Below are 11504 nucleotides of genomic sequence, written 5' to 3'. Positions count from 1 at the left end.
CACCCCATTTCCCTCAGGACGACACAGACTCCTTAATCCGGCTCTTAAATTACCAAACCATTTTAAAATTTGCGCCCAGTATTTTCATTTACCACTCCTCACTTTACACTAGCTACTAGCCCCAGCATGCTCAGTGAGCCACTCAGCCCACCTTCTGCCCCTCCCCACTCCCTCTCCCCTCCCCTCCCTTCCCCCCACCCCCCAAATCTTCCTCTCCCTTTCTCTTCAGTCTTATGCTATTCCTTCTATCTGGGAATAGGGCAGCTTCTCTCACATGGGAAAATTCTACTCCTGTGTCAAATTTTAGCTCAGATATATACCCTTTTCCTCTGAGTAGTTTACTACCACCCTACTTCTCTTCCCCACCTAATGATAAGGTAGTTCCCCCATCTTTGTAAATTACCACCATCAAACACTGGTTTTATATTAATTTTATGTTAATTGCCTGTTTGTCTCCCCTCCCCCCCTTCCTTACCTAAACTCCAAGGTCACTAAGGCTGGGACCATGATATCAGTCTAGTTCACCACTGCAACCCCCATATGACTCAAAAATAAAATAAAGATGAAATAAAATTCACATTTTATGGCAAGACAAGAAAAATTTAAATGTAAGAATTTTCTCTGCTGATTTGGGCCTCCTCCCTCCCCGTTACTGTGTATTGTGCATCTGCAGACCTCCTTAGGAGATAACCTTCCTTCTTCATCCTGTAAGGGGTCAAGATGATCACTACTCACTTTGTTAAGTGCCTATCTGGATTGTATAATCTGCTGATGCCTCATGTGATGTATGTATAACGCTTTGTCTCAAAAACGTGTATAAGTGTGCTTTGCCATCTAACGGGCAGAACAGTTCTCAAAACTTTTTGAAAAGCCATCTCCCAGGTTATAAACCTCAGGTTGGCTCGAATAAAATTTTCCATTTCTTGCTTAGATCAACAATTGATTAAATTTTTTGTCAAAACAATGCATCTTAAATGAATGAATAAAATAACAGGTGATAAAGAGCTTTGAGTCTAAGTTAGGAAGTAGTATCTAGACATAAATATGTAACATGTATTAGACTGCATAAGTGCCAAGAGAAATGTATATCAATTAGTGGTATGAGTACTAACACCCTCCCACGTCCCCTAGGTACTGTGAAAAAACTCTCTCTATACCTGTTTTCCACTTGTAAAATAGGGATAATAATACTTGCCCTGCCTACTACAGAGATGATAAAAGGTTCAAATAAGTAAAAAGCATCTTCTTTAGTATTCTTTAATTGACTTCAAATTTAGCAAGAGATGAGAATTGGAAGAAACCGCTCCCAAAGCCCAATGGTGAACCTGTTAAGTCCATAAATGGGAAATGTAACAGACTTTACCTGGATTTTGTTGCAAAGCCCTGCAGCAGTCCTGTGCTGGACCCCTTTGTTCAGTGTTCTCAAACTTGGCTGAACATCAAAATCCCCTGAGGAGCTTTAACTTCTCCTGATGCCTAGAGGGCACTCCAGACCAATTAAATCAAAACCTCTCCTTGGAGTCAAGATGCATCTAGGCTGTCTGCAGATGATAAAACATGAATGAAAACAATTTGTCCCAACACAATTTAGTAAAAAACAAGCTGGACATCAGGACAATTCAGTCAAAACAAAACTTACCTGAAATCAATTACTCCAGTAATGATTATACACAAATTTAAAATATGAAGTAGTTTTGTAACGTAACTCTTTGGATGTTCAAAGGCAATTTGCTTGTTTGATTTTGAGAATTGTTTTCTACTTTTTAATCTTTTAAATCTGGTTTGATTGTTAGCCACTATTCACTCTGCATGATTTCAAAGAGTGAAAGGGTGATTCAGCCTGCGTGCAAATGTTCAACATTATGGAGTGACTTTCCCAAATTAACCTATTCCACCTACCACTCCAGGGAAGAAGAAAACAGAAGTACAATGAGATCCCTCCTACCTATCTCCCATCCCACACACATACACAAAGTTTATTTCATTGTGACCTATATTCAGTCTGCACCATTTCCTTTTTCTCTAAAATTTGATCAAAGTGTAATAGGAAGTCAGGCAACGATGGTCCCTGTCTCATGAAAAGCCCTGTCAAGCCAAAGGCAAGTCTGTGCTAGGAAAATCCCCTTTTTTTCAAGAAGAGAAGAGGTTAGAAATGACTTTGACCTCATGTCCACTGACCCCAAAGAAAGAGAGAAAAGTGTTCCTTTAACTTGCTATACTTTTTTTTTAACCACTGATCCTTCCCTCCCCAACATGCACACACATACACTGTATTATGTTAGTCTGTTTCTATTTCTTTCAATCAAAGAATTCCTGGAGCAATATAAATACGCGATAATTGGTGGTTTGGCCAAAATAAATTACAAAGTAATTTGAGTTGTATGCTTTGATTTTTCCAGGAAATATGCACACTTATGTGATTAGAAAAGAATATGGATATATAAATACCGTGTATTAATATTAGTTATCTCTTGAGGGTGGGTTGGTTTGTGGCTTTTTTCCCTTTGAGCGAATTTTCATATTATATTGAGTGTGCATTGTTTTATACTAAAAATAAAAAATCAGAAAATCAGCAAAAGGATTCCCGTTATTGAAGATTTTACAATTTCCTACTGACAAATTTGCAATTTCATTTGTCAGTAGGAAAAATTAAAATAGCTTCAATACAAACTAGCTGTTTGAAATAAATGTGTTCAGTTTGGGAAAGAGTTGTATCTTAGTTGTTCAATAAATTGTGAAATACAGTGCTTTTGGGGAAAATACATGTATAAAATTTACCTAATGGGTTTTGGAAATGAAGAAACAAAACACAAAAATCTGAACACAATATATACCAACCATGCAGACTACTTGTAATTCACAAATGTGTCAGCAGATGGCAAACATGAGCTTTAAATTTATAAAGTTTTGCTTTAGCACAAAGTACCGTAGGAATGGCAAAAACCAAGGCAACTATTTATTGACAGCTGTTTTTTTGGTTTTTTTTTTTTTACCTATAATCCTTCAATAAAGGACATAGGATCAAGTTTTGACTCTGAAAGCCCTTCCTACTGGCTTCTTAGATTGTTGAACTAACAGATGTACACCGTGCTTGCACTGAAGAAAAAGAAATAATAAAGCACACTGCATTACATTTTATTGGATGTAATAGACTTTATATTTTGCAAGCTATGGCTATTGCTGAAAATACATAGAAATGAAATTATTCAAATGTATCTGTCTATAAGTTAAGACCTGACTGCTTTAATGAGGTTATATTTTATTGGTGGTCCTCAAAGTCAGGTCCCTGGACCAGCAACAGCTGCATCACCTGGGAAGTAGTTAGAAGTGCAGATTCTTAGGCCCCACCCAGGCTTACTAAATCACACCTCTGGGATGGAGCCCAGCAATACATTTTACCAAGTGCTCTAAGTGATTATAACACCCGCTGAATTTTGAGAACCAGGGGCTGTAAAGAGGCTTGAAATACAGAAGAGAGGCTCTGAATTTATTATTTCTGTTCAGGTATAACTGATGTAAATAGTGATAATCAACAATGTAGTTAATTACTTCTTTCATATGGTTTAGTGTTCAAACACAATAAAGTCTTTAAAATAAGGAACATAAAATAGTACCCAATTTACATTGACTCAGAAGGGTAGAAGCCATTACCTAATTTCCATGCATTTCTTATACTGAAAGAAGAACTTCAGTTTACGTTCCCCTTTGCATTATACTGAAAGGGATAACATTATGGTAAATTTTGCATTACAACCTATCTATTGAAACAAAATTAAACTAAGTCAAAATAGGATTATTTCCAAGGAGTAGAGAACAATCTTCATGAAAGAAAACAGTCCTCTACAAAATATGTGTTATTCTTATTGTATTAACACACGTATATGTTCTGTTTTCTCTAAGGCATAGTCAAATCCTCCTGCAATTCTTCTGTCACTGAAATAAGAGGCACAGCCATTTTAAATTAACAACAAATACACCCGGACACACTTCCATTTGTAAAAAAGAGAAAGTGTACAAAAATTGTTTATCTAATGTGATAATTTTATCTTAAACACTACTATGTTTCAGTTATCATACTATTTTAATATTTTTATTAATTCAAAATTTCTCAAAGGATACATAAATTGACAGTTCCCATGAAGAGTCAGTGTTTACTCAACTTCTTCAGTATAGAGGCAACCTTTTTTCTCATCTTTAATATATAAATACAGTTTTCACACAGTTTTAATAAATAGATTATTGGTAAATCACATTAGGTGCTTATGAGGGTAATAACAAGGGCAAAAATCTTAAGTATTCATTGTATTTTAACTCCCTAGATAGGTAATTATTTGTGTCTGACTTCCGTGGTAACCAGATATAATAGTGTTGAAACATCCTGATCTTTATGCTTAGATTTTATCTCATGGCCATAGTTCAGATGTTCTGACTATTACCTAGGAATGTGTGCGTTAGAGTTCTCTCTCTTTCTCTCTCTACATGTATATATACGTGTGTGTGTGTGTATTTGTTTAAACCTGAACTTTAAAATATGGACTTAGGTAAAATCATAAAATCCTATCCATGGTTTAGCTTCACCCACCTGAGGTTGCAAGTATCTACCTAGGTATCTAGCAGTCATTACCAGGAAGGCAACTGCACAGCCCTTTTGGATGAAAGATTCTAGGTGAAAAGGATTGGCTTAAATAATAAATTTCATTTGGGGTATGTGTTTGTGTATGTGGGTGTACATGTGTAGCTGTATGCATTGGTGATGGTTGGAAAGAGGTTAAGAAGGTATCAGAAGGGTTGGGTTACTTTCTGAGGATTTGGTGCCATCTTTATATAACTCCCTGTCCTTTGATGAAAACTAGGGCCAGTATTTTTCCTAAGGCCCTATATTCTTCTCAAGTAGATATCTCTGCAACAGAGTTTCAACACCCCTCTTTCAAGGTTTTCAAATCCGAGGAATCTGGCCAATAAAATTAAACATGGTGCTTGCAGGGGTGTCTATGGAAATTCTCATCTACTTCCATCTGTCTTTAGCTCACTGCAGAACAAAAAGAGAACACTGTTTCCTTTTCTGTTTTTTGAATATTACTTTAAAGCTGTAGTTTAATAAACCACTTGCTGGCTGCAGAGTTCGTGTAGGTATGAACTCGCAGGTCTTTGACATTAAATATATTCCAAAGAACGTGGTATGGAAAGTTTGAGAGTGGAAAGCAGATAAACATGGAGTTTAGACATGGTGCATTTTGACCTAGAATTTACTCTCAAGTAATTACACAGAATGCATACTAATGGATCATATTCTCCACTTCCTCTTATGGCTACAAGATGCTCTTAATACTTTTATGCTTCGGAAATGATTGCAATAATGAATTTATCTTTATCCAGTGGCAAAAGGGACTTTCTCACTTGTGAAAGAATGCAACAGTGTGCAGAATTTACAAGGGAAGACACTACATAAAAGGCACATTGGTCAGTCAAATAAAACTCTGGAACTCCGAAATTCACACTGAAATGGGTATTTCTGGGTGAGGAGGACCAATGACTAAACGAAAGCAACTCTATCCCCTTGTGTCTCACTTTCCCATGACATTTCTTAGTGTGATTCCTGCTGTCATGCACCGTACCGGCTTTAGAATGATACTTACTGACAGTGTTATCTCTGCTTGAATAAAACCTCTTCATCTGATGTTTTTTGGTGCAGGTGAGTAGGCTAAACTAGAGATTTAAAAGAAGAAAAAGACAGATACTACAAGAAATGAACAGATCTAACGTATAAAAGCAGAATTTTGTTCATTAAAAAATTAGTTTTCTTTATAGCTTACTGGTCCAATCCCCTTTTGAAGCCCAAAGACACATGTACCCCAATGTTCACTGAAGCACTATTTACAATAGCCAGGACATGGAAGCAACCTAAATGTCCATCGACAGATGAATGGATAGAGAAGATGTAGTACATATGTACAGTGGAATATTACTCAGCCATAAAAAGAATGAAATTGGGTCATTTGTAGAGACGTGGATGGACCTAGAATCTGTCATACAGAGTGAGGTCAGAAAGAGAAAAATAAATATTCTATATTAACGCATATATGTGGAATCTAGAAAAATAGTACAGATGAACCTATTTGCAGGGCAGGAATAGAGACACAGATGCAGAGAACGGACATGTGGACACGGGGGTGGAGGTGGACGGGGGATAGGCTGAATTGGGAGATTGGGACTGACATATGTGCACCGCCATGTGTAAAACAGATAGCTGGTGGGAACTTACTGTATAGCGCAGGGAGCTCAGCTTGGTGCTCTGTGGTGACCTCGATGGATGGGATGGGGGTGGGGGGGGAGGGAGGTCCAAGAGGGAGGGGACATACATATAACTCTGCTGTACAGTAGAAACTAACACGACATTGTAAAGCAATTATACCCCAATTTAAAAAAAGAAAGAAAAAAAGGAAAAATGATCTTGCCTTGGTTTCTGGCTTACAGCTCCCTGGCTGTCTCCAATGACCACCTAGATTTTTCAGCCTTTTTACATTCAAGGTATGGAGAGCTCAAGCTTTCCCTTTAGTCACCTGAGATCCTTCCTTTGAATTCCTGTTTTCAATTTGAGCACATGCCTGTTTGCCAGGCAACTAATGCTGCTGAAGTCCTGTTTGCTTAGAGTGAAGCACATGGCTGTGGCAGTCAAAGACGGACAACCAGAGAGATAAAGTCTCAGGTTCAAGTTCGGGGCCAGAAACCAAAATCAAGGTAGCACCACAGAGCAGATTTTGGATCTGAAATCAGAAGAAGCAGAACAAATCAAGGGGAGTGCTTCATATGCAGTGGAGTTGTGGTTTGTGTTTTAGACCTAATTGTATATAAGTTGCATGATTTGGTTGAATGACTTTAAGAGTCACGGTTACAGCCAGAAATGACCTCACCTTTCGGGTGAAATACTGACGTCTTGCCACCTTTTCTTTATTTCAAATAAAATAAATGCTATTAATGTGACAGAGGAATAGTCACATTTATAGACAATGTACATTATAATAGCACTTAATAAATGGTTGTCTTTTACCTGCTACACCACCATAGGTTTTGCTGACAGATGGCAATAGGCTGATATTGCCTCTCTATCATGACTTGAAAACTTGATATTCTTTCCTGCAATTTGTTTTATTATAAAGGACACAGAGCCTTTATTGTATTTTGCTTAGATATTGATGTAAAAGTATTAATACACTTAGAAGACAGGAAAGACAGATATGTCCAAATCTTGAAAGACTCTGGGGATAGTAATGGGGCAGTGGACATCTAGCAGCATAGGGCCCTTCAAGTCCGTTTATGTGAATAAGGTTGAGTGTTACCTCTTTCCTTGCTGATTCACAGTAAGGGACAGAGTGAAGGACAGTGTTGGCTTGTATAGCCACCCGCAAAGGGCTGTGGCTTTCTTGCCTGGGCAGTAAGCTTGGAGGGCCCAAGGGATTTCTTCTAGCCTCAGCCCCAGAGGTTGTGGAATGACGTTTGAGGTCCCCTGCCTTAGTGAGTAGGTGGGGACCAATATCCTGATTGATTAATAACAAGGAGCGATCCCTGTAGTCAATAAAAGACAATGCAAATTTGACAAGATTTTAGGTTTTTCTGTGAAGCTCCTAGAGTCTCTCTAGCAATTTTCAGTAACAGTACATTTTGGCTTTGGGGGTAAGGCTTGCGATGCCTTGTGTGGCTAAAGAAGCACAGCCTTTGGACGTTAAGGCAGGAGAAGCTTTGAAATCAGTAGACTTTAGCTAATGTGAAGGAAAGTGAAGATGCTCCTAGATCTGCCTATAGTTTATTGATGTAGGTAATACTGAACTGTTAAAATAGTGAAATAAATTTTTTTAGATCTAGAATTTGACTTTTCACAATATATTTCTCGGGAAATACATTCCTAGTAAAAGATTTTGTATTCAGTAGATAATTTTCCTGACAAAAAGAGTTTTAAAAAATCCTTTTGTATAACTTTACTAGGCATCCACATTCCAGCAATTTCTGAATTGGTTTCCTCTACTGTGAGTAACTGATGACGTGTGATTTATGGACTTGGAATAATTGCACTTTTTGGCTGTCATATACTTTGAGTAAGAAATATTACATATGTTTCCAGAAAAATGATTTAAGGGAGAAAAGAGTGAAGTGATGCCAAGTTCTGAAACTTTACTTGGAAACGGTGTTCTAACCAAATGGTACTTAAGATGCTCTCTCTGTGTTTCTGAAATGTATTTGCTAAATAATTTTTGAAAATGTAGTTCTAAACATGCCACTTTCAAGCTAAGTCAATGAAAAAAGTAGAGGGCAGCATACTGTTCTCACCTTCTCAAGCCCAAGAAATGCAGAATTTTCCATTGACACATGGTGATAAGCTGAATAAATTTCTTCGAAAATAGGAGTTATACATCTCACTTTATCTGTCAAACATAAAATATTTAATAATTTAGTGGAATCTTTGCATGAACAGATTTTGTTTTTAAACATGAAATCTCTAATGCAACTTAATTTTACTACGTGTCTGACCTACACTGTATTTTTGCTAGTTTCGTTCAGTCCTTGGATTTAACTGGTTCATCAACTTCAAATTCCATGGAGTGTTTACCAACTCTTTTCACACATTCTGTTCTAATGATAATTGGCTGACTGTGGAAGAAGTTTTATAAGTACTGAGGGTGACGAACCATTCTCTTCGATGTGCTTTTGACTAGCATTGTCCAATAGGACTTTCTGAGATGATGAAAAATATTCTATACCTGTTGCCCACATGTGGCTGTTCAGCACTTGGACCGTGACTAGCTCAACTGAGAAACTGAATATTTGATTCTGTTTTAATTAATTTCTGTTTAAATTTAAATAATCACATGTGGATAGGATTGTGACGACTGTATCAGATAATATAGTTAGACCTTAGAACAGTGAACTTATGACCCTGAGCAATTCACATTTACACTTGTGGGCAGCCCTAACATTGGTTGCTCTGGATCATGTTCAAGGGTTTTCCTCAGTGGTTCTAAATTCGGGGGCAAAACTTCCCTACCAAAGATATAGGTGCAAATTTGTTGGATAGTTTTTTATTGTCACAACTGAAATGTCCTCCTGGCATTTAGTGGGTGGGGGCCAGAGATGCTTAATGGCCTGAAATGCATAGTACAGTCTGCACAATGAATTACTGTCCACCCTAAATGCCAGTAGCAACCAATCTGACAAATCCAAATAGGTCAGCAGAGTTCTCTAAATATTTCAAGTAAAGATTTCATTTGTGAGATCTCCTATCTCTAGTTAATTCTGTCTCCTATGATCTCTAACCTATTTCCTCCTGCCTCTTTAGGGAGCTCACCTTCTTTTATCATGCTCATTTTATCCTGTATCTTCAACCACTTCCTGTCTACATTAGAGCGTACTTTAATTTTTCCCATTTGCTCAAACAGGAAAGAGTAAATGCCCTTTCTTAATCCCATGTCCTCTCCTCATTCACAGCATCCTGTCCCCTGCCAATCTCAGAACTGCACATCTATTCATCAAGTTATTGGGGAAATTATTTTTTGTATCGTGATGGAAAGAAAGCTCACACCATATGTAGTTTCAAAACACACCATTTATTATATAGACATATCAATAGAGTCATCATACTATGTCCCACTTCTAAGCAGTTCATATTATATATATGTATGTGTAGAGACACACACACATATGAAAATTTTTCAGGCAGAGTCCACTTTTATTGTTTTATGCTTATAATTACTGCACCTTCCTGTAGCTAGTCTCTACAGCACACCACCACATTAGTTTCACATATTTTTTTCTAATTTAGTATCACATTACTTTTTCCCAAGTGTGGACTCATGCTAAAACTGTAATGTGGTCACTTAAAATATTCTAGTTCATAGTTCAATGTTTTATGAAAATTAAATTTTTAAGTACTTGAACAATGTCTTCCTAACTTCCCCTACGTATCTCAAAAAGAATCACTACATATCCCAAATAAATCACTCTAAATAACTGAGTCCTGAAACTACTGAGTTAAAATAATTACATTAAAGATACATCTATACTTGGTTAAATACACTGTAGACTACTGGAATAACTGTGATGATGGCATCTCTTCTTAACTCTATGTCTAAGCAGTGATATGCCTACTTTTGTCCTTTAATGGGTGATTTTATATATCATTTCAAAAGAAATTAAAACATCTTACCGATGTATTATAACTCTGTATTGTACAAACATGTCTACAAAGAAATGCCACCTAAAATTAGAGTCAGTGGTTATTCTTTCAGTACAAAACTACATCCTTGCATAAAATCAGGAGAACCATATACACACAAAATACCTGCATTATATAGTATAGATTTTCAGTGACAAAGATCATGCCTATTTATGGCATCAAATAAACAGAAGTGAAGTTGATTTATTATTTGAGGCTGCATTTGTGGGCCACTTCTGTAAATCTGCTGGCTAGTGAAGTTATTCATACGAGTTGGGAGACTTAAAAAACACTACCAGACAACCACAGTCCCGTCATTTCTTTTGAACATATACAACCAGATTTTTTATAAGCTGATTTAAATAGGGTAGGTGATGATCAAGTTGTTATAAAAGACCTTCAGATTTCCATTAACTGGCATTATTTTTATTTTGTTAGCACAACTAAAACCTATATTTTGCTTCTAAATTATAACATGTTCTCATACTGGATATTAAAGGTGCTAATTTACCTATCGTTCAGTAAGTAACTCATAAAAAATGACCTGAAAACTGATTAGCTTTGCGGAATAATAAAAGTGTACAATACAATGAGTTACATATTTTAAAATATATACTTTCTTTATCTGTTGCCACAAGTTATATTCTCACAAATATTTTCAAAGACCAAGCTATTTTCTCGCCTGTATGTAGTGTCATAGATTACTATTTTAACATTCCGTTATGGAAGAGAGGGTTGAATTTAGCTGTGTAAATATAAGCCTATCTTTTAATTTCCTTCTACAGAGAACTCTTTCAGGTTCTTTGGATATAGGCATTCTTAAAAAATGGTCTGTATTTTTCCATGTGAATTGTAAAACAAAACCAAAAAACCTAAATTAAATTCTAACAAAGCTAATTGTACCTGCATCTTTTGGGAATACATCATCTGTCCTTTTATATAATTTAATTGAGCTGTAAAGTGTTTGAAATATAAATAACATGAATAATTGCAAGTCATTCTGTCTATATTTATAAATGTGAAAGTATTTGAATTAAAGTTGTTATGCTTATAAATCAATATTAATAATTGTTCTTACATAAATATCATAATAATAGTAAAATGGCCAAATAATTAAGCAATCTATCTTGATACTCCACTATTCAGATCACTTAACTCCGTAATATCAGCCACAATGATATTTACATACAGCAGACATAATAAAGAAATAAAATTGAAAAAATTTAGTAGAAATTAAATGTGACTTTGTGGGCATAGAAAAGCCTTGAACAATTGCCCTCCCATTTCTGTGGGAATAGAA

The sequence above is a fragment of the Pseudorca crassidens genome, chromosome 8 (assembly GCF_039906515.1).
Source record: "Pseudorca crassidens isolate mPseCra1 chromosome 8, mPseCra1.hap1, whole genome shotgun sequence".
NCBI lineage: Eukaryota > Metazoa > Chordata > Mammalia > Artiodactyla > Delphinidae > Pseudorca > Pseudorca crassidens.
Note: the sequence above shows the minus strand (reverse complement) of the source record.